Consider the following 21,390-nt stretch of genomic DNA (forward strand, 5'->3'; position numbering starts at 1 on the left):
GTTGTCCCTTGTAAGCCCCAAGGGTGACAAGCTTTGATCACCGGTTTTCCTGAGTGGAGAGTATTTTTCACACTTTTTGATTGACTTGTCTGCTGCAGCGCCTGCTGGCCAGGCTTTCTGTGGTGTGACAAATACTTGTGTTCTAGTTTCTGTGGTGTGACAAATACTCGTGTAGAAGTTGTCTCAACTGACTTAAATCTAAGTACTTACTTTAACATTGAAATAATAAAAAAGATTTAGTGTGAACAGTAAGACACTCATGTATCGTAACAGCCTCAGGAATCATTTTCCCTCAAGAATCATTTTCTAAAATTAGCTGTTGTCACATATCCAAGAAAACTTTGTCCAGTCTGCATGAGAGAAAGGCACCACTCCTGCTCAACTACTCCCTTCACAGCCTCATGGGCTCCTTTGGCAAATGACCCCCTTTCCATTCTTTCTTTCTTTGTCTTTTTTTTTTGATGGTTTCCTCTTTATTGATGTGCCTCTTACCTTCCCCCCAAAATTTCATCCCCTTCTATCTACCCCACAAAAAGATAGTGAAAGGGAACCAGTATTGGGGTTCTGAGCTGTTTGGGCAGTTAGAAAAGGAACAGAAACCAAAACAATCACTGGATGTGACAGAGATCGACAATCAAGAAGTCTAAAGCAGAGTGGGAAAGGTGGTAGAAAGAAGAAGGCAGGAGAAAGGAGAGGTACCAGAGGCCATCTCCCCCATGAGCCTCCTGCTAAGAGGGTCTGGAGAAGAGCCTCAAACATTAGGAAGTACAGGTCCTGAAGGAAGAAGTCAAGGAAGGGGGGCCATCTCTCTCTGTGTAGAATGGGACCCCCCCACTGCAGGCGCAGCAGCTTCACAGGCCATAGACACTTTTGTCGCTGTAGGCAATGTATAGAAAGAAGTCTTCTTCATGGTGTTCCTGGTACGGCTGACCCATCGTGGCACTGGTGGGTGGAACGACATTGTTGACAAAGAAAAACAAGGCATCCTCAGCTCGGAGGTGAATTCGCTTCCGGATAAAGAAGTAGAACTGCCCACCGGTGAGATCAGGGGGCACCGGGTATTTCTTCTTGTCCAGGTCTCCTGTCCGAGCTTTGGGAGCTTTTCTACTGTCACCAGGACCAGGTCCGGGTATTTCTTTCTGATCTTCTCGCCCTCAGAGCGGCGCTTCTCGAACGGATGCTCCTCTTTATACACGAACTTCATCCTCCCGGGAACCGGGCTGGACCGGACTGGGCTGAGGGAACCCAGGGAGGGGGGGCCCGGGACGGGGGTGGGAGGGTGGGGGGGGCGGCGGCAGCAGCGACGGTGACGGTGACTGTGACGACGACGCGCAGGCGGATTCCCGTCTTTTTTTTATAAAAGAAAGCCTCCAGTCTGCCAAATGCATACCACTGAAGGTCCACTCCTTAATTCAGTCCCTCTCTGATCCCAGCCCATGCTCAAGCCAGAAGCCAGAAAGAAAAAGGTCAGCCCAGGTCCCACAGAGCTTGGAGAGAGGGCAACCCCATTCTCCCGCAGGGCTGGGGAGGGGTCAGAACGGCCAGTTCACTGTTGGAAGCGCAGTGGCATGGCCAGTGCTGTGAGCCCTGCAGGCCAGCATCTCCTCCAGGCTCAGGCCAAGCCTCCCTGTGACTGGGAGCCTCTGGACTCCAGAATGGATGTAGCAATCTCATGAGCTTGCTTGGCCAAGGCAGAGTTTAAAAAATGTGTGCCAGGGCTTCTGGTTAGTTTAAAATTTGGAAGTTTGAGTCATCTCAGTGGGAAAGAGTATGAGCTACTCAATGGCTGGACCACATATAATCAATTTTGTATTCCAAAAAGCACAAGGTAGGCTGTTTCATGTAAGATTCCTAATTAATATTTCTGAAGTAAATGAAATGAATGACTGAAATTAAAGTAAAACAAATGGAACTGCCTGGACAGGCTCTTGGCTGGGTCAGGAGGGAGAGGACGCAACGCTTGCTGTGCTGCCCAGGCCATGAGTGTCTGGGTGGCTCCAAGCACATGGGGCCAGCAGTTGCATGGTTAGGTCAGCATCCAGTGCGGTGAAGGGAACTAACAGCAGTCCTGTCAGACCCTGCTGTGTACCAGATGTCTACTATGTAACAGGCCCTTACCTTGCAACTCATATTTACTCTCATTTTTATTATTCATTCTCAGTTTAATCTTTAAAACAAACCTTTTCGTAAAGAAACTGAAACTCTAAGTGGTCTCCTTCTTGTATGTTGTTACAATATCCCCATCTTTCCCACTATATCACAAAGTCAGGAGGGGTTGCACCATGCCTAAAAATTTTATGAGATTTTTTTTTTCTCTGCCACAAAGTATGATGCCAAATTTTAGGCTAGCTCTCTAAATTGATTAGACCAAGTGATTCCCTAACATCCCATTTTCCCTAATATCCATATTTTTGTTTGCTGGAGAAGATAATCTCTCCAGTTACACTTCAGAATCCAGAATCCACACCTGCCATGCTCAGCAGTGCCTGAGGGAGCTTAGCCTTGGCACAACCACCAAGGGGCTTTTGCCAGGCAGAATGAGCTGCCAATTCACTGACCTTTCCAGAGAGGCTACCGGTGTGAAGGTCCATGACCTCAAGGAGTTTGTTATGTAGGTTGGAAGACTGCTTTGTTGCCCTGTCCCAGGACGGGTGAATGTACAGAGCAGTGGAATGGATTTGAGTAATTCTGGAGTGCTTCAAAGGGAAGGGAACCAGAGCTGGACATTAAAAGACGCAAGGGTATGAAGGGAGACTGTCACAGACTGGTGACTGGTAGTGAATGGGCTCAAGCTGAACAAGGGTGAGATACTTTTATGAAGATGATGGCATTAATTTCTGGGCAAATAATTTCAGTTGTATAAGATTTCTCCTCCATGGAAGGGCAGATGGAAAATAATTTAAAAGACAGACTCACATATGTGAGCCCCTCTGGGTGGCTTCTGGCTTTCAGAACTTTCTGCAATGAGGTGGCAGGTGCTGTTAGGGCAGGGGGAGGAAGGCATGATTCCAGAAGCCTATTATTGGCTGTACAGAGACAACACAGCTGCCTTCTAGCTAGGGTCTGCTGGCTTCTGGAAACAGTATCTGTCTGCTTTGGACACAGTGGCCTGTTTGTTTTATGATAATTAGCATTCAAATATTTACACTTTATACCAATAATGTGCCCAGGCTCATGATTGAAGCTGTAAATTAGCTTTGGTACTGATGCTTAATAATAAAACAGATGGAAGCTTGCATACCTGCCATTGAGATTTGAAAGTTTTACTCTGATTCCTCAAACATAAGTGGGCTTTTTGGTCAAAGTGTAGGTAGCTGGCAGGTGGCTCTAACAAGGAGACCTCTGTATCAGGAGAAGCCACCCTTTCTTAGGAAAAGCACATCTCTCTCACAGCCTAAGAGGGGCACCGGCATCAGTGTGGGCCCACATGGTGGGCATGTGATGGTGAGGATGGACAGGCACCATTCCTGGCATACACTTGGGGGTTACAGACTGAGAAAGATGGCTATTCATTAAGAGGAGTAAAGGCAATGGATGGTTGACCAGGAAGCCCTGGGGTCAGACAGCCTGTTCAGGTCCTTGTCAGCTGTGTGATTTTGGATAAAACCTTTGCGCCTCAGTTTCTTCATCCAGTGTGAGTCATAACACTGCCTAGATCATTGCTGCTTCATAGAGGAATGAATCAGGTGCTGTGTGATTTGACGGACATGGCGACTGGCCCAAAGTGAGAGCTCAATCGATGTGATTTCTCAGTCCAGCCTATGAAATTCTGTTAAAGAAGTGGTATAACAAGCGTGGATTTCACTGCATGTGTTTACAGTGGACAGTTTCCCAGTAGGCACCCCTCTCTTTAAATGAACCCAAATGACGGCCCTGGTGTAGATGAGCACTAACCCTGACTCAAGCTAGTAAGACTACATGATCCCTGTAAACCCTGCCTGAGTGAAGACCTCTCTCTGGTGTTTCCATCATGGAGTTAGTGCCTGACAGGTAACTTCTAATGGCTTCATTGTGTTAGTCAGCTTATTATAATTATGCTACTATAATTCAACAAATATTAGTAAGCCTAATGTAAAGCTGAATATATATTATATGATGCTTTGCCCTTAAGGAACTGAATTAAGTTCTTGGGGAAATTTAAATTTAAATTTTGAATAACAAAAGAATGGACAACAAGTACAGTACAGATAAAAATTCCAAAATCTCTCTTTCGTCCTGACAATAGGCTTCTGACGAAAGCACAGAGCAGAGAGGGTGTAGGGAGACCTATTTTCCTGTTCCAGAGACAGTCTTGTGGGGCACTGGTTTCTCCATCGAAAAGAAAGTATTTTGCCAACTGTAATTGCAAAATTAAAAAAATATATATATTAAAAAAAATAAAAGAAAGTGTTTTAGGTGGCAAGAGCAGCATTTTTTAAAAAAATAAAAAGAGTCCTGGCCGGTTTTGCTCAGTGGATAGAGCGCCGGCCTGTGGACTAACGGGTCCGGGGTTCGATTCTGGTCAAGGGCACATGCCCAGGTTGTGGGCTCACTCCCCAGTAGGGGGTGTGCAAGAGGCTGCCGATCAATGATTCCCTCTCATCACTGATGATCCAGTTTGTTCTCACAACCAGGCTGCACATGACTTTATCAGTAATACACATATTATGTCAGCCTCCATCTGTGTGACGTTGTAGTACCAACCAAAGTGCTGGGCAGTTGCTTCAGTGCACCCCAGATCCTACGGTCTGGGAACTATTTAGAAGCCCCTTTCATGTTGAGAAACATGAGTCACAGTGAGGTTATCTAAAAGTCCCACCATTTTATTATGTGTTGGAGCTAGGATAGTACCTGGCATATTTGTAGGCAGTCAAAATGAGGACAATGAGAATGTATGCTCTCCTTATCTCCCAGACTGTTGTAAAGAGCCAAAGAAAAATGTGTTAGTGAGAACATTTTAAATTTAGATGGTCTAAAAATTCATTCTGTTTTCATGATATGAGGGATTAACATTAGTTAGATTGAATTATTATGTCAAAGTAATCTTAGCTGATTGTTTCATGAAATAAGTGTAAGTGAAAAGACGATCCCAGTATACACTAAAACATCACCTTGGCAGATGGAGAGGTGCCAGGGAAAGTCATGCCCAGGTCAACATGTTTCTGGGCAAGTGAAGATGGTAGCAGTTTGCTTTGCAAGGCTGTTAAGCAGCATTAGTAATGCAGCCTTAACACTCCTGAGGTTGGTTTTTGGATAGAAATATTAAAATCTTACTAAGAGAAAATGCAAATTTGTTAAATGACCCAACAACATGCTGCTTACATTTGCCATAGAAGAGGGTAAGCCAGCCATGTCTTCTTGGGCACGTGCTCTTGACCAGAATCGAACCCAGGACCCTTTAGTCCACAGGCCAACACTCTATCCACTGAGCCAAACCGGCCAGGACTCTTTTTATTTTTTTTAAGATGCTGCTTTGCCACCTAAAACACTTTATTTTCTTTTTTTTTAATATATATATTTTTAATTTTGCAATTACAGTTGGCAAAACACTTTCTTTCCAACGGAGAAACTAGCGCCCCACAAGACTGTCTCTGGAACAGGAAAGTGGGTCTCCCCGCACCCTCTCTGCAACAGAAGGCTTGGGATGGGAGAAATATATTAATTTTTATATTAAAACACATATAAACACATATTATGAAGTCAAATATAAAATCAACTTGAAGATTTAATATGAAACTTCAAAGAAATTTCTCACTGTGGAGCTTTCAATTTGCCCTTTATCAGCGTAAGAAATGTCCAAACCTGTAGAGAATTTTTATGAGTTTACTTGGGCCAAACTGATGACAATTACCAGTAAGCAAAATCTCAACAAACTGAGAAAACGCTCTGGAGAATGGCATTTGTAATTTATTTTATACATTACAATCAAAGGAGGAGGCATAAGGAGGGTTACATGAAATCCATTGCTGGTAGATTAGGGAAGTGGGAGAAAGCAACACAGGGAAATCTAGGGTTGGATAAAAAAGTAAATTAATAGACATGTGCTTCTTTTACATTTGTGGGGACAGGATAGTGAACAGTCAACAATTAACATGATAATACTAACAATGAGGGGATTTGTGGTCTCTGTGCTGAGGTTGTGCTTTGAGGGTTGGGGGTGGGGAAGGGAATTACTTTGATATTTCAAAGGTATGTTATCAGGTATGTTATCTTAGATGCAAAAAGACAACAGGCAGCTTCAGTTAGGTTGAAGATTGAACTCTGTTAGGGCAAAATACTGCCCTAGGATATGACTATCTGCCACAAACTACTTGTAGTAAGAAAGTTTTAATTTGAGATCACCCTATGTGGTTACTTTCGTGTCTGAGTTTGTAAGGACGTCACATAGGCCTGCCCCTAGCTTGTCAGGTTTAGTGAGTGGCCCGCATTTTCCGTCCTCACCTTTGAGCTTTCAAAACTGAATGTTCTCCATCCTCAGAATTATCCCTACAGAAAAGTTTGAGCAACTGGGGTGAGACTCAAGAAAAAGGCCCACTGTGGATGTTAGAATAACCTAGACATAGTTCTGATGTTTTCTCTCAAATATGCTTCTCTAGTGTTCATTTCTCAAAGCACGTAAAAATTTGCCATATTATGAAACAATTTCTAAAGTTTCTAACTCTGAGAATTAGCTCATCCTTATAATAGTGCCTAATTGCCAACACACCCTAGTTAGGGCCAGTCATCCAGTCACAATTCCCACATGAACAACAGCATAATATGTTTTGTATATGTGTGCATTTTTACATGTGACACAGTAGTGATCTTGCATTACACACTAACCTATTACTTATTTTGTCATCAATTCTATAGGCAGTTAGATATTAATAAAAGAAGGGAGCAAAGGGTATTAGACATTATTTGGCATGATAATCTAGGGAGCAGAAGCCTGCTTGTTTTACCAGGAAGGTATAGCTTCAGATACTCTCAGGAAACCACCGGTCCATTCCCCGCAGATCACTGGGTGAATGGATAGAACTAAAACGGGGAGATGAGCACATGCACAGTAGGAGTGAAGCTGGAGACCATAGAGGCCTGTCAGTCTAGCCTGGAGAAAGAATGGAATGGAACATGTTGCAGACAGGTCAGAGTGAGGGTGAGGGTGTGAGTGGGTGAGTGTGTCTGAGGGAGAATGTGCATGGGTGTGAGTGTGGGAAGGCATCTGTTTGTGGGAGCAGGAGTTCAAGGGGGGCAGTTGGGTGCTCCTGGTAAAAGAGCAGCAGGTCGCTATGTGTTGCTGGGCCAGGCACTTCTCTCCACTTGAGAGTAGAGAGCTAGCCATTCTGATGGACCTCCTCCTTGCGAGGAGGCTATGTGAAGCAGCCCTGCTCCAATGCCCCTAAGCCACAGACAGACAGACCACAGGTAGGTGGACACTCATGGCCCCGCTATTGGGACCCGAAGCCCCCGGACACACAGACCAGTCATAGCAGCTTGGTGTGCCTGAAGTGTGGGCCTCAGAGTACTGCCTAGCTGCCTTGACCAGCAGTATGTGGGGCCTGCCCCACCATATTGGCGAGCAGGGCACCTGGCCCACCCCACCCTGTGCCATAGCAGTGCAACACCCAGCTCAGCCTGTCCCCTGCACCCCCTGAGCAGTGCCTGGCTCGTCTTGCCTCCTCCACCTGTGGAGTGCCTGGACTGCCCTGCCACCTTGACACATGGCCCACCTGGACATAACATGCTGACCCAGCATGCCCAATCTAGTGTCCATGGATGACTGGCCCCAACACACTGACATGGTGCACCTGACCCTACCACGCACCCAGATGCATGGACCTGTTACCATGATTTATTGTGCCTTAATCACTGCCCCTGGACAAATGACCCCACTGCCTGACCCTGCTCAGTAGATGTGAGCTGATGCTCCCCAACACACCCACGTGCCACAGTGACCAAGAAAGCCAAACCTAATTTCCATCAGAAGATTGAATTCACCACTTAGAACCGATGTGGCCAGTCACCTGTGGATGCACAGACTTGACCTGCAACCGCACCTGCCTCACCCAGTATCCTGGACTACTGGAGTGCTAAAATGGGGAGACAAAGAAACAACCCCCAAATGAAAGAAAAGGAAAAATCACCAGAAAAAGAACTAAATGAAATGAAGGCAAGCAATTTGTCAGATAAAGAACTCAAAGTATGAGTTATAAGAGTGCTCAAACAACTTAGTAAGAACTACAAACAACTTAATGAGAATTATAACAAACATAATGAGAATTACTCCAACATGAAAAAAGATGTTGAAACAATGAATAAGAATCAAGCAGAAATGAAGAATGACATAGCTGAAATAAAGGAGCCGGGCCGGTGTGTTTCAGTGGTGAGGGCCTGGGTTGCTGGCTCAATCCCTATTGATACTTCTATCTCTCTTCTCCCTCTTTGTTCTTCACTGAAATCAATAAGAATATTTAAAAAAATACCCTGTAAGGATTCAATAGTAGACTAGAAGCTGAGGACTGAATCAGCGAATTAGAAGACAAGCTAGAAAGAAAATACCCATTCGGAGTAGCATTTGGAAAAAATATTAAAAAGCAGGAAGAGAGTTTAAGGGAGATTGGGGACAACATGAAATGTAACAACAACTGCATAACAGGGTATAGAAGGAGAAGATACGGAGCAAGGAATAGAGAACTTGTTTGAAGAAATGACAGAAAAGTTCTCAGACCTGGTGAATAAAAAGGTCACAGAAGTCCAGGAAACACAGGGTCCCAATCAAGATGAACACAAAAAGACCTACATCAAGGCAATCATAATTAAAATGGCACAAATTAAAGAAAAATAAGGAATCTTAAAGGCTGCAAAAGAGAGACAGAAAGACACCTACAAGGGAGCTCCCATTAGACTGTCAGCTGATTTCTCAATAAAAACATTTCAGGCCAGAAGGGAGTGGCATGAAGTATACAAAGTAATGAAAATCAAGGGACTGAATCCAAGAATACTCTTTTGAGCAAGGCTATCATTCAAAATTGAAGGTGAAATTAGGAGTGTCACAGACAAAAAAAGGCTAAAGAAGTTTATTAACACCCAAGCAGCACTGCAAAAAATGCTGAAGTGACTATTGTAAGAAGAAGAAAGAGATAGAGAGAGGAGCACAGGAATAAAGAATAAAAATGGCAAAAAATAAGTAGTTATCTATAATAACATGAAACAGAAATGGTTTCAATGCTCCAATCAAAAGACATAGGGTAGCTGAATGGATAAGAAAACTTGAACCATTTTTATGCTGTCTACAAGAGACCCACAACAGAACAAAATATTGACACAAACTGAAAATGAAGGGATGAAAAATATTTTCCATGCAAATGGAAATGAAAAAAATGCAGGGGTAACAATACTTATATCTGACAATATAGACTTCAAAGCAAAGGCCATAACAAGAGACAAAGATGGTTACTACATAATATTAAAGGGATCAATACAAGAGGATATATCCATGGTAAACATATATGCACGCAATAAAGGAGCAACTAAATATCTAAAGAAGCTCTTGGAGAACTATAAAGGAGAGATTAATAGCAATACAGTCATAGTAGAGGACTTTAACACTTCACTGGCATCACTGATAGTTCTTCCAAACCAAAAATCAATAAGGAAACAGAGAACTTAAACAACACAATAGTACAGATGTATTTAACTGACATTTACAGAACATTCCACCCCAAAGCTGTAGGATAGTCATTCTTCTCAAGTGCACATGGGATATTCTCAAAGATAGACCACTATGTCTCTACAAATTCAAGAAAATTGAAATCATATCAAGTGTCTTCTTGGATCACAATGGCATTAATCTAAAATCAACTACAATAAAAAAACCCCAAAACGTTCAACCATATGAGGCTAAATAGCATGTTATTAAACAATGAATGGATTACTATGAGATCAAAGGAAGAAATCAAAAACTTCCTTGGAACAAATGAAAATGAACACACAACAATCCAAAATCTATGGGACACAGTGAAAGCAGTCCTGAGAGGGAAGTTCATTGCTCTACGGGCCTAAATTAAGAAAGAAGGAAAATTGCTAATACACCATGTAACCCTACAACTTAAAGAATTAGAAACATAACAAAAGGAAAGCCAAGAGTAACTAGAAGGAAGGAAAAAATAAAAATCAGAGTAGATATAAGTGACACAGAGACTAAAAAACAACACCAAAATAATCAATGAAACCAAGAGCTGGTTCTTTGAAAAGATAAACATGGAATGTCCACTTTCACACTCTTATTCAGACTCATCAAGAAACAAAGAGAGAGAACCCCCCAATAAATAAAATCAGAAATGAAAGAGCTAAAATAACGACAGACACCACAGAAATACAAAGGATTGTAAGCAAATACTATGAACAACTATATGTCAACAAGCTGGACACCCAGGATGAAATGGAAAATTCCTAGAAAAATACAACCTTCCAAAACTGAATCAGGAAGAATCAGAAAACCTGAAAAGGCCAATAACAACTGATGAAATTGAAGCAGTAATAAAAAATAAAATAAAAATAAAAACAGCAAATAAAAGCCCTGGCCTGGATGACTCCACAGGGGAATTTTACCAAATATTCAAAGAACTAGCACCTATCCTCCTCAAACTATTTTAAAAAAATCAAAGCGGAAGGAACATTTACAAGATGTTTCCATGAGGCCAGCATTATCCCAATTCCAAAACAAGATAAAGACACTGCAAAGAAAGAGAATTACAAGCCAATATCCTGGATGAACACAGATGTTGAAATCCTCAACAAAATATTGGCAAATTGGATCTAGCAACATATTAAAAAGATCATACACCATGACCAAAAAAGTGAGATTTATTCCAGGAATGCAATGCTACTACAATATTCACAAATCCATAAATGTGATACATCACATAAACACACTGAAAGGCAAAAATCACATGATCATACTAATTGATGCAGAAAAAGCATTTGACAAACTCCAACACCCATTTTTGATAAAAACTCTCAGCAAAGTGGGAGTAGAGAGATCATACCTCAACATAATAAAGGCCATATATGACAAACTTACAACCAACATCATACTCAATGGGCAAAAACTAAAAGCATTCCTCCTAAGAACAGGAACAAGACAGGGATGCGCACTTTCACATTCTTATTCAACACTAGAGGCCCAGTGTACAAATTCATGCACCAGTGTGGTCCTTCGGTCTGGCCTGCGGGATCAGGCTAAAACCAGCTCTCTGACATCTCTCGAGGGGACCCGGATTGCAAGAGTGCGTAGGCCAGGCCAAGGGACCCCAATGGTGCACAAATGGGGCCAGGGAGAGATGTGGGAGGTTGGCCAGCCAGGGAGAGACCTCAGGAGGGCTCCAGGGGATGTCCAACCCATCTCACTCAGTCCTAATTGGCCGGACCCCAGGAGCAAGCTAACCTACAGGTCGGAGTGTCTGCCCCTTGGTGGTCAGTGCATGTCATAGCAACTGGTCGACTGGCCAACTGTCTGCCCCCTGGTGGTCAGTGCACATCATAGCGAGCAGTTGAGTGGCCTTAGCATATCACTAGCATATTATGCTTTGATTGGCTGAACGGACGACCGGACGACCAGACACTTAGCATATTGGGCTTTTATTATATAGGATAGTACTGGAAGTCCTAGCCGCGGAGATCAGACAAGAAGAAAATATAAGAGCTTCTGCCCTAACTGGTTTGGCTCAGTGGATAGAGTGTCGGCCTGCGGACTCAAGAGTCCCAGGTTCAATTCCGGTCAAGGGCATGTACCTTGGTTGCAGGCACATACCCAGTTGGGAGTGTGCAGGAGGCAGCTGATTGATGTTTCTCTCTCATCGATGTTTCTAACTCTCTATCCCCCTCTCCCTTCCTCTCTGTAAAAAATCAATAAAATATATATTTTTTAAAAAAATAAGAGCTTCCAAATTGGAAAGGAGGAAGTAAAACTGATATTATTTGAAGATGACATGATATTATACATAGAAAACCCTAAAGACTCCACCAAAACACTACTAGATTTAATAAATGAATTTGGCAATTAACCAGGATACAAAATTAACACCCAGAAGTCAACTGCATTTTTATACACCAATAATGAGCTCTCAGAAAGAGAAACTAAAAAACAACCCCATTTACCATTGCAACAACAAAAAAAGATACTTAGGAATAAATTTAACCAAGAAGGTAAAAAAAGACCTGTACTCAGAAAACTATAGAAAGTTGAAAAAAGAGACAGAAGATGATATAAACAAGTATAGGAATATACTGTGTTGATAGATTGGTAGAATTATCATCATTAAAATGTCTATATACCCAAATCATTCTACAGAGTCAATACAATCCCTATTAAAATATCAATGGCATATTTCACAGATCTAGAACAAACACTCCAAAAATTTATATGGAACCAAAAAAGACCCAAAATAGTTGTAGCAATCTTGAGAAAGAAGAAAAAAGTTGGAGGGATCACAATACCAAATATCAAGTTATACTACCAAGCCACTGGTACTGGCACAAGAACAGGTATATAAATCTATGGAACAGAACAGAGAACCCAGAAATTGACCCAAGCCATTATGCTCAATTAATATTTGATAAAGGAGGCAAGAGCATACAATGGAGGCAGGGTATATCCTATATAACTAACTTTTGGCTCTTGCAAAGGAGAGTGGAAACTGAAACAGAAGAATTAGATAATGGTAAGGGCCTTTGAAGAGGATTGTAGCATCCTGGGGGAAGGGATTAGACAAAGAAAGAATAGACGCATGCCCAGTAAGGTCTGATACTAGTGGTCTGAATGACATAGGAAAGGTGATTACTTGTCAGTCACACCTGGGAGCAGGTCATTGGCCGGAATAGGCATGGCCACTGCAAGGGCATAAATCCTGAACAAAGTGAGTTCCTTCCCTTCTCTCTTGCCCCTTCTCTCTTGCTGCTTGCACCTGCACCTGACTCCTGGCTTACGGAGCTCTCAGCTCTGCACTCTCCCACATGGCCCACAGCCATGTGGACCCCACACACAATGAACTAATGGGCTGTAATTAGCCTGATGTTGTGCTGGACCCAACTGCACCATGGAGCAGAAACTCTGGACACTGGCTTTGCTTTTAGTTCTGCTGAATCCCCAGCTACACCTTTTCCAGAACTAGTTTAAGGGAAATGAAACTTTTGAAACACATGGATGCAACTCCATGTAAATAAAGCTTTCTTATCAGCCGTGGGTGCTTCCAGAAATCCTTATTCCAGCGGCGCCCCAAGAACCCCACTCTAACTAGCAACAGAGACAGCCCATCCACACAATTCTCTGGTAACAGAATGGGGTCTCAAAATACAGCTGAAGTTGTTTTAGAGAAAGTGTCATTTCCTGAACACTTGTGGATGGGGACTGAAAATATATACCTGCTATATAAATGTCTGGCTGTAACTGTGCTGTTTCCATCTGATGCCGCCCACGTTTACTGTATATCCACAACCTTGGCTGCTGCCCTGAATTGCAGATCCATACATCCCCTGTCTGTGAGATGTCTCCACTTCCAGGTTTTCTAGGAATCTTAAACTTCACATATCTACACAAAACACTTGTTACTCTCTTTTCCTCTTTAGTCTTCCCTATCCAGTAAATAACATGACCATTCACCAGCTGCTCAGCTCAGAAACTGTGTTGCGGTTCTTAATTCTTCTTTACACTTAAACCCATATCCAATCCCAACCACCAGCCCAAACTTGATTTTGACAGTCCTGACACTGAAATATATCTAAACTCGGACAGCTGGTTGCCTTATCCACTGCCCTGGAGTAGTGGAGTAGTCCTAGCCTCCCTCACCTGCGCTAGTGTGGTAAACTTCAGCAGGGTTTTCCCCTGCTTCCCTCCTGCCTGGAATGCTCCAGGAAGCAGTGGGTAACTTTTAAGTAGGGATCTAATGTGGCCGGTTCCCTCATATAAAACATTTGGTCTTGTTCTCCCCGAGGCAGTACATAAAGTGCCTCCACCTATGTTTCTGGCCTAATTTCCCACCATGCCCCTCCCCCTACCCTCTCCTTCCAGACCCCACTGCTTCTGGAACACACTCAGCTCCCACCCCAGCCCGGCAGGCTGTTTGCAGAAGCAGCCTGGGTTTGGAGCAACCCTCTTCTAGAAACTGGCTTGGCTTCTTCATGCTTTTTTGAAGTCTCCACTCTATTCAGAAAGGCTTTCACTCTCTCCTCTTCTCTACCCCTCTCTGTTCTCACTTGGATACTGATTACCACCAGGTAAGTTCATTTGTTCCCACCTTTCTTCTCCAAAGGGCAGAACTCAGGAGGGAGACCTGTCTTTCCTCAGTGCTGGTGCAGGCACCTGTAAGTGCTCAGCCTCTCACAGGAGGAGGTCTGAAGGAAAGAAATGAGGGCTGTAAGCAAAATACTTCAGGGCATAATTTAGATTGGGGACCCTGGGAAGGTTGAGTGGAGGCAGTAAAATTGAAGCTGAGATCAAGCCGATGGTGATGAGTTAGGCACCTGGGGGCTGGAGCATTTCAAGGGAGGAAGAAGAGCTGTCAGGTCAGGCAGAGAGGAAGCTGAGGCAGGCTGGAACGCCATAAGTCAGCGGTTCTCAACCTGTGGGTCGCGACCCCTTTGGCGGTCGAATGACCCTTTCACAGGGGTCGCCTAAGACCATCCTGCATATCAGATATTTGCATTACGATTCATAACAGTAGTAACATTACAGTTATGAAGTAGCAACGAAAATCATTTTATGGTTGGGTCACAACATGAGGAACTGTATTTAAAGGGCCAGAAGGTTGAGAACCACTGCCGTAAGTGAATGGGCATCTTTATAAAGATGTTCTTTATAAAGATTGAACCTCTTGCTGCTGACTCTCCACACACACAGTGGTAGGAAATGCTGGCCTCTATGAAAACACTCACGAGAACTTGTGAGAAGCACCATAATAACTCTGATGTGCTCATCTCATCTGTGACGTAACTAGCATATCAAGATCTCAGTCTCTCTATCAGGGTCAGTGACCTTTTGCCCGCCTCCCTCAGCCCCCTCCACCAAATTGTTTCAGCTAAAACTCAACCATATACCACTGATATATGGAAACTTAGAATTGAGGCAGGTCAGGAAGAAGTTAGGGAAAATCCCAACAATGAAACAAGGAAGCAGGAGCCGCCATCCTCAAACCAGAGTCCCCAGAGCCCCCACCTCTGGGCAGGATCAAAGAGAAAACAGCTTAGGGCAGGAAAGCCTGAGCAGTAGTCTCAGAGGTCAGCACCAACAAGAACTGGCCAGAACCAAATCATTCCAAGATGGGGAAAAACTGACCAAGACTGACCCCAAACTCATTCTACCATCATCATAATGAAAACTGACACTGCAGTGGAAGGGGAGTTGAGGGGACAAACACCGTGACACTTCCAGACAGACTGTCAGGACCAAAGCTCCTCCCAACCAGAAGGGGGAGTCAGAATTTGACTCCCTAAAGCTTGGAGACAACACCTCTCTCCTCCTTGGAAACACATCAAATCCCAAGGACTAACTGACCTCCGGTGCAGACTCACTCTGGAGTTGGCCAGGTCCACTCAGACACACTTTGGCTCCTTCACGGTGGTGCCTGTACCCTGGCCTCTTTCTTTTTCTCCACCTGAATAAAACTTGTTTTATTCTCATTCTGACTGGTCCTTGACATCTTTCCTGGGCAAGTCAAGGACCTGGAGGTTGCCTGATGTGACATGTGAAACATGCTGGACAGTCATGGGCAGGGCCAGCCCCTGGTGCAGAAGGGTCCAGTAACAGTATGACTTCCAGATGCTTAGTTTTAGAACTAGAAAGAAGGGAGAAAAGTAAAAATAATACACACACACACACACACACACACACATCCACCCAACTTTAGGTATATGATTGCACAAACTTTTTCAGGGCTTCCGCAGAACCAAACGTTTCCAGCTAACACACTGAGGATGCCAATGCTGGAGACCAGGTCTGGCTCCTGAGAGGGCCGGCCCAACTCTTGAAGAGTCAGGGACAGAAATTAAAAGTGAGACCATAGTCATGTGTAAGTCATCAGAAGTTGAGCTTGAAACTAACCAGGATGACACAGGAAAATGGCACATCAAAAGAGATGGAAGAGCAGTCTGAAAATTGTGTTTCTGAGATGATGCCATGAATCATAAAATCATCCTGATGAGTTCTGACTCAATATCTGTGCTAAACAGTTACTCTGGTTACCTCTCCAGTCCAACTGGCCCAGCCCCTTTTCCTTATACTCTCATTTCTGTCTGGCCTGCAAAAGCTCTTCTGTATAATTTATAAACAAGCCATAACATATAAGATGTTCACCTAAGCCCAGCCGGCATGGCTCATGGTTGAGTGTCGACCTATGAATGAGGAGGTCACAGTTTGATTCTGGGTCGGGGCACATGCCTGGGTTGCCTGCTCGATCCCAGTTTGGGGCGTGCAGGAGGCAGCTGATCAATGATTCTCTCTCATCATTGATGTTCCCCTCTCTCTCTCTTTCTCTCCCTTCTCTGAAATCAATAAAAATATATAAAAATAAAAAAGATGCCACTGTGGGAACCATGTCAGGTCCCCGGATAGTCAAGGATGGTGGGAGCACAGATGCCTTGTTATCAATACACCAGAATGACCAAAGGCCGCTCTGGGCATGTCCCTAAATGGAATGTTCAAGGACTCTGAGCCTGGAAATCCTAATCAGGCCAAGATACCATGAATGGGTACAAGGACACATGGTACACTGTGCCCTTCTGTAGCAAATATGATCGATGTCTCTGTTGGCACAAAGCCTCGTCTAAATAGTGTAAAAGTAGGTTACTGACCAGCTAGTTAGTGGAGTAGGCTGAGGCTGGAGAAGAAGTCTGCTGGAGTATGGAGAGAGAGCAGCTAGGATGGAGTGTGTGAAGAAGTCTGCTAGAGAGAGCAGCTGAGCAGGAGAGACAGGAGAAGCTGCTGAACTGGAGAGCTCAGGTACCACTATGATATGAGGTGGTGAGTCCAGGAGGCAGCATGCGGCTGCTCAGATCACAGCAGTGGGTACAGAGACTGATGCTGCTTTATGGGAAAAATATATGTTCACCAGCTGCTGTCCGGCTGCCTGCCTGTATGGACTTTGCTGTGAGGACTGTTCTTGTCTGATGGCTATATGGCCACTGGCTTCTGCAATAAAGACTCATTCTTATGTACACCTACAACTTCTCCATCTCCTTCTCTGTCTCCCAAGGCCCTCTGCCAAGCTCTGCCCAGACTCAGAGCCAGGCAGACCAGCAGAGCTGTGTGGTGCTCTTGCTGCTGGCTCTGACACTCACCTACCCTTGATGGAAATACACAAACACACGCACACACACGCATGCATGCAAGCAAATAAAACATAGCACTGTGCTCAATGGTTGGAATTAAAGGGACAATACAACAGTCTTCTTCCATGATTCTAAAATTTAGTGGAAATACCTGCTAAGGTTGTCTTCATGGTACCGGTGTTAGCCAATAATACTTTATTATTAAATGAAATTGATGTTCATTTATTTATATTTCTTACTCATGTAAATAGTATTACAATTAGAGTATCTATATCTAATTTTCATGCTGAGTAAACGAAAGTTCTGTAGCAGGAAAAAATCACTGATCCAACATTTATTCACTCAACAAAAATCTCTTATAAGGTACATACTCTGACATTAAATTATTAGTGATTACACCATATATTACATGCAGTTTAAATGAGATGCTAACAGCACTGCACCACAGTAATAAAACAGCACTCATCTTTATTTTGCATCTCAATCCAGTATGCACTTGCTTACTTTATTTCTGCTCCTGGAAAATTTAAATAAAGGCTTTCTTTCCTTTGCTCCACAAATATTTGCAGCAGCTATACTACACTGACTGAGCACAACTTTAACTACAGTGCAAACACATGCTCTCCAGACTGCACTTTGGAAAAAGAAAATATTTATCATCTTTATCTCAGAAACACTAAATTCATCAGTTTAAAATCATTTAAAATGTCAGAGGAGTTTGATTAAAAAATCCATATCTGGAATTCATTTCTAAGCAGTGTAGTTGTTACTTTGAAATGAACAGAAGAGAATACATTCTGAAAGATGTCCTGCTCTCTCAGAACCAAGTCCAAGTTGAGCCATGAATGGCTGCTGCGTGTTTACACTGCACTGTGGGCTAGAGAGCATTTCTGATACCAGTTGCCCTACTCCTTTTAGTAAAACTTTTAGTCCCAATTCTACAACAAACCAAGGTATCAGTTCTGAGGGAAAACAACTGAGAAGCATGTGCTGAGACAAATGTAATTTTATTATGTGTTACTTTTTGACCCAGAGGCAGTTTATATAAGAAAAACACGTTTCTAGATGCTTGGCAGTTGGGAAAAGGGAATCAACTCTTGAGAGAACAAAAAATGGAACTATTTTATCTAACTAACTTCATGGGTAAAATACATTTCTCTTTCCTAACCCCAAATAAATGAATACAGTGCTGGAATCATGTCTTCAATGCTCACAATGGAAATGTGCTATTTTATTTGTCTCAGAAAAGCCAAAGAACATGAAATCAGTGGTGATATTTCCCCTCTCCATCCTGGCGACTCAGGAGCCCTAACAAAAGCTGGAATAGACTAGTGAGGAGCCCACAGTCTGGGGAAAGAACGTGTGTTACCTGTGGTTACGAAGTAGTCAGAGACGGACACAGAAGAAGACAGGTTTCCCGGGTGGACTCCCTCTCTCATTCTGTCTTGTTCTCTTCATTAAGTGATGGAAAGAGACTAAATACTGAAAGCCTCTAGAAAGCCAGACTCCTGGCAATGCCCTCCTTGTAAGCTAATGATACTAAATAGATCGGGTCATGGGTTTTACTTCTAAAATATTTTAAAGTTCTGTAGCTGAACAGAACTCTGCAGAAATTGAGAGTGGGAAGCCTTAAAAATAAAATTACTACATTGTAAAGTGTGTAAGTCATTCCAAAGAAGTTGAAAATAACTTAGGGAGCATTGGTGGTCCTGTTTTTAAGGCACAATGTTTCTGAGTTGGTCCCAGAACAGATCACCATGAGGCGGCATCCTGGACATCGGGGCAGTTCTCCCTATGGGTACTGTGCACCCACAGAAAATACACAGGCAAATGTGAAAAGTCTGGGTCCATCATGTGCTAGTGCTGGGTCCTGGTAATTAACCTCTGCCATCCTCAGTTCTCTCAAGTGTAAAATATGTAAAGTAATCAGCTGCTCTGAACATCTCACAGGGCAACTGAGGGGATGGATAGAAACTGGGTATAAAATGGAATAAGGCTAGGAATAGCTACTATTATTATACAGTGTCCTTTCTTTTCATTGGTGAAGACAGCACAGAAACTACAGAACAAGAACATTTCCAGTGTGGCCCCGGTGCTGCCTCGAGTCTTTAGAGCTGTCATAATGACATGAAACTTTCCGGGTCTATCCCAGGCTTGCTGCGCAGAACCGGGGGGTGGGGGGGGCAGGGGGGGGGTGAGACAAAAGGCCCAGGAGCCTGATGGCAGAAGTTTCCCTGCTACCGCGTGGCTTGGAAGGCTGCTGCTGAGCCAGGGAAGCCAAAGAGACCATGTGTGTCAGGTGGGAGCATGGCAGGAATTCCCAGACTGTGGGGAAGCATGGGACTTGGTTGGAAAGTCTGTAAGGAGGATTCTCTGAAAGGTTGGGGGCCTCTTAGGGGGCCTTGCTGAAGGTGGCAGCCTCTGCCTTGACTTTTCTAAAAAGTCCGATCCCCTGGGTGTTTTACTGGAATCTCTATGTTTAGTCTTCAAACCCAACCTTGTAGAAGCATGTGCTTTCTCAAGGATCCTTACCCTGCTGACTGTATCTAGAGGTTAATTTTAGTTCAAGCTGTTGTTAAAATAAAAGCCTAACGAGGCAGGCAATCGAGGTTGTTTTGATTTCTAAAGCCAAACAGTCCCTTGGCCTTCTCTTTCACAAAAACATGTCAGAGTAATCTATTCATCCGCCCGTCAGGGTCTGCTGGTTAGCCCCGGCACCAGACCACCCACAGACGCCTGTTTGACCATAATCCATGAAGTCCTGTCACCTCACCACAGCAAAAGCTCTGAGACTGCACACAGCACCAGGCCCACATTGATGAGCCTCTGCCAGGCTGCTTTCTCAACACTGAAAGCAGCTGTCCCTTTTTAAAAGCCAGCTTACACATCCTTCTCTGACATTCCTGGCCATTTCCTGGGCTGCCCCAGCACTGCATACAAACCTACTTCTTCTTCAGGTAGAACCTTTGAATGACCAGTGATTGGCACATATTTGACTTTATGTGCTTGATGTACAAAAAATGAATGAAAAAAATATAGCATTACTTATACCTAAAAAAATCTTACCATATCATTGAACACTATTTCCTTTGCAAAATGTATTCATAGGGAAAACAATAAGGAATCAAGTCACAAACACCTACCTTCAAATACTTAAGAAACATAAGTTTCTTCACTTATTAGCCATGGCAAAGTGAGTGAGTTATTAAACCACAGATCAGTTTCAAATGCAAGACGGAGGTAATATCACGCAGCTCTTCCAGCCTTTAAGAGGGTTTTAATTGACCGCTATATGAAAGTCAATTAATGTATTGCCAGCCACAGATGTTAAGGAATGTTCATTCCCTTCGTCTTGTTTTCCTTTTTCATACATTCTAATGGGTTCTCTAATGGTCTACAATAGCCACAGCTTGTAACAAATCTTCCAACAGGATCTTCTGCATGAAATTTCATTCCTGCTCAGTCCTGTGCTGATAATGTTGTACAACTGGCTTTCAGGAAAGGGGTGTGGGGAAGGAGTCCTGGTTGTTAGCCTCTGCCCATTTCCACACTGTAAACAGTTCCACCTTGGCCCATTCTAACTACCACAGAACACAGGTGGGAAGAGATGCACAGAAGCCCACCACCACACAGGCAGTATGTGGAGGCAACCTGAGGCAGCAAGCACAGGAAAATGTGACGAAATAATTACAAAGTGATGAGTCTTGAGAATTTACTACCTTTATTTTTAATACAATTTAATAATTATCTCACAAAAGTCCTGGAAACTTACAAGCCAGCTCCAGCACACACTATACCTCACCCCACCATGAAAATGTTGCCTACAAGAGAGAATACTCCCAGGGCCTACGGTTTCTCAGCCTGGGCAAGGGGGTTTACTTCCAGGACCCTTAGAACAGATGAGAAAGTAGATGCTGAGACTTCCTACAAGGTAAAACATGGAAACAAAACAGCACATGCCTGTATAGTGCACGTGTGCATTGGTCCTGCTGGACAGCAGCCTTGGCCTTGGAGATGGTGGCGGCAGAAGGGTGCTAGGGGTCAGACCAGACCTGGGTTCAGCAACCTTGGTACTTGACTTCTGTCTATGAATAAATTCAGAGCCAAGAC

General features: G+C 43.5%; 1 protein-coding gene and 1 pseudogene across 3 annotated transcripts in view; both read right to left on the bottom strand.

Annotated features, from left to right (window-relative positions):
* Window positions 1–21,390, bottom strand: part of ST6GAL2 (ST6 beta-galactoside alpha-2,6-sialyltransferase 2) — a gene marked incomplete at its 5' end in the record, with an annotated part of 333,761 nt that overhangs the window by 290,232 nt on the left and 22,139 nt on the right. The gene's annotated exons all lie outside the window — the stretch shown is intronic.
* LOC308517264 (gamma-aminobutyric acid receptor-associated protein-like) lies at window positions 852–1,204 on the bottom strand (annotated as a pseudogene). Its single transcript has one exon. The product of its transcript is annotated as a gamma-aminobutyric acid receptor-associated protein-like (transcript).

This window comes from Myotis nattereri (genome assembly GCF_964212035.1).
Source record: "Myotis nattereri genome assembly, chromosome: 3".
In the NCBI taxonomy this organism is placed as follows: domain Eukaryota; kingdom Metazoa; phylum Chordata; class Mammalia; order Chiroptera; family Vespertilionidae; genus Myotis; species Myotis nattereri.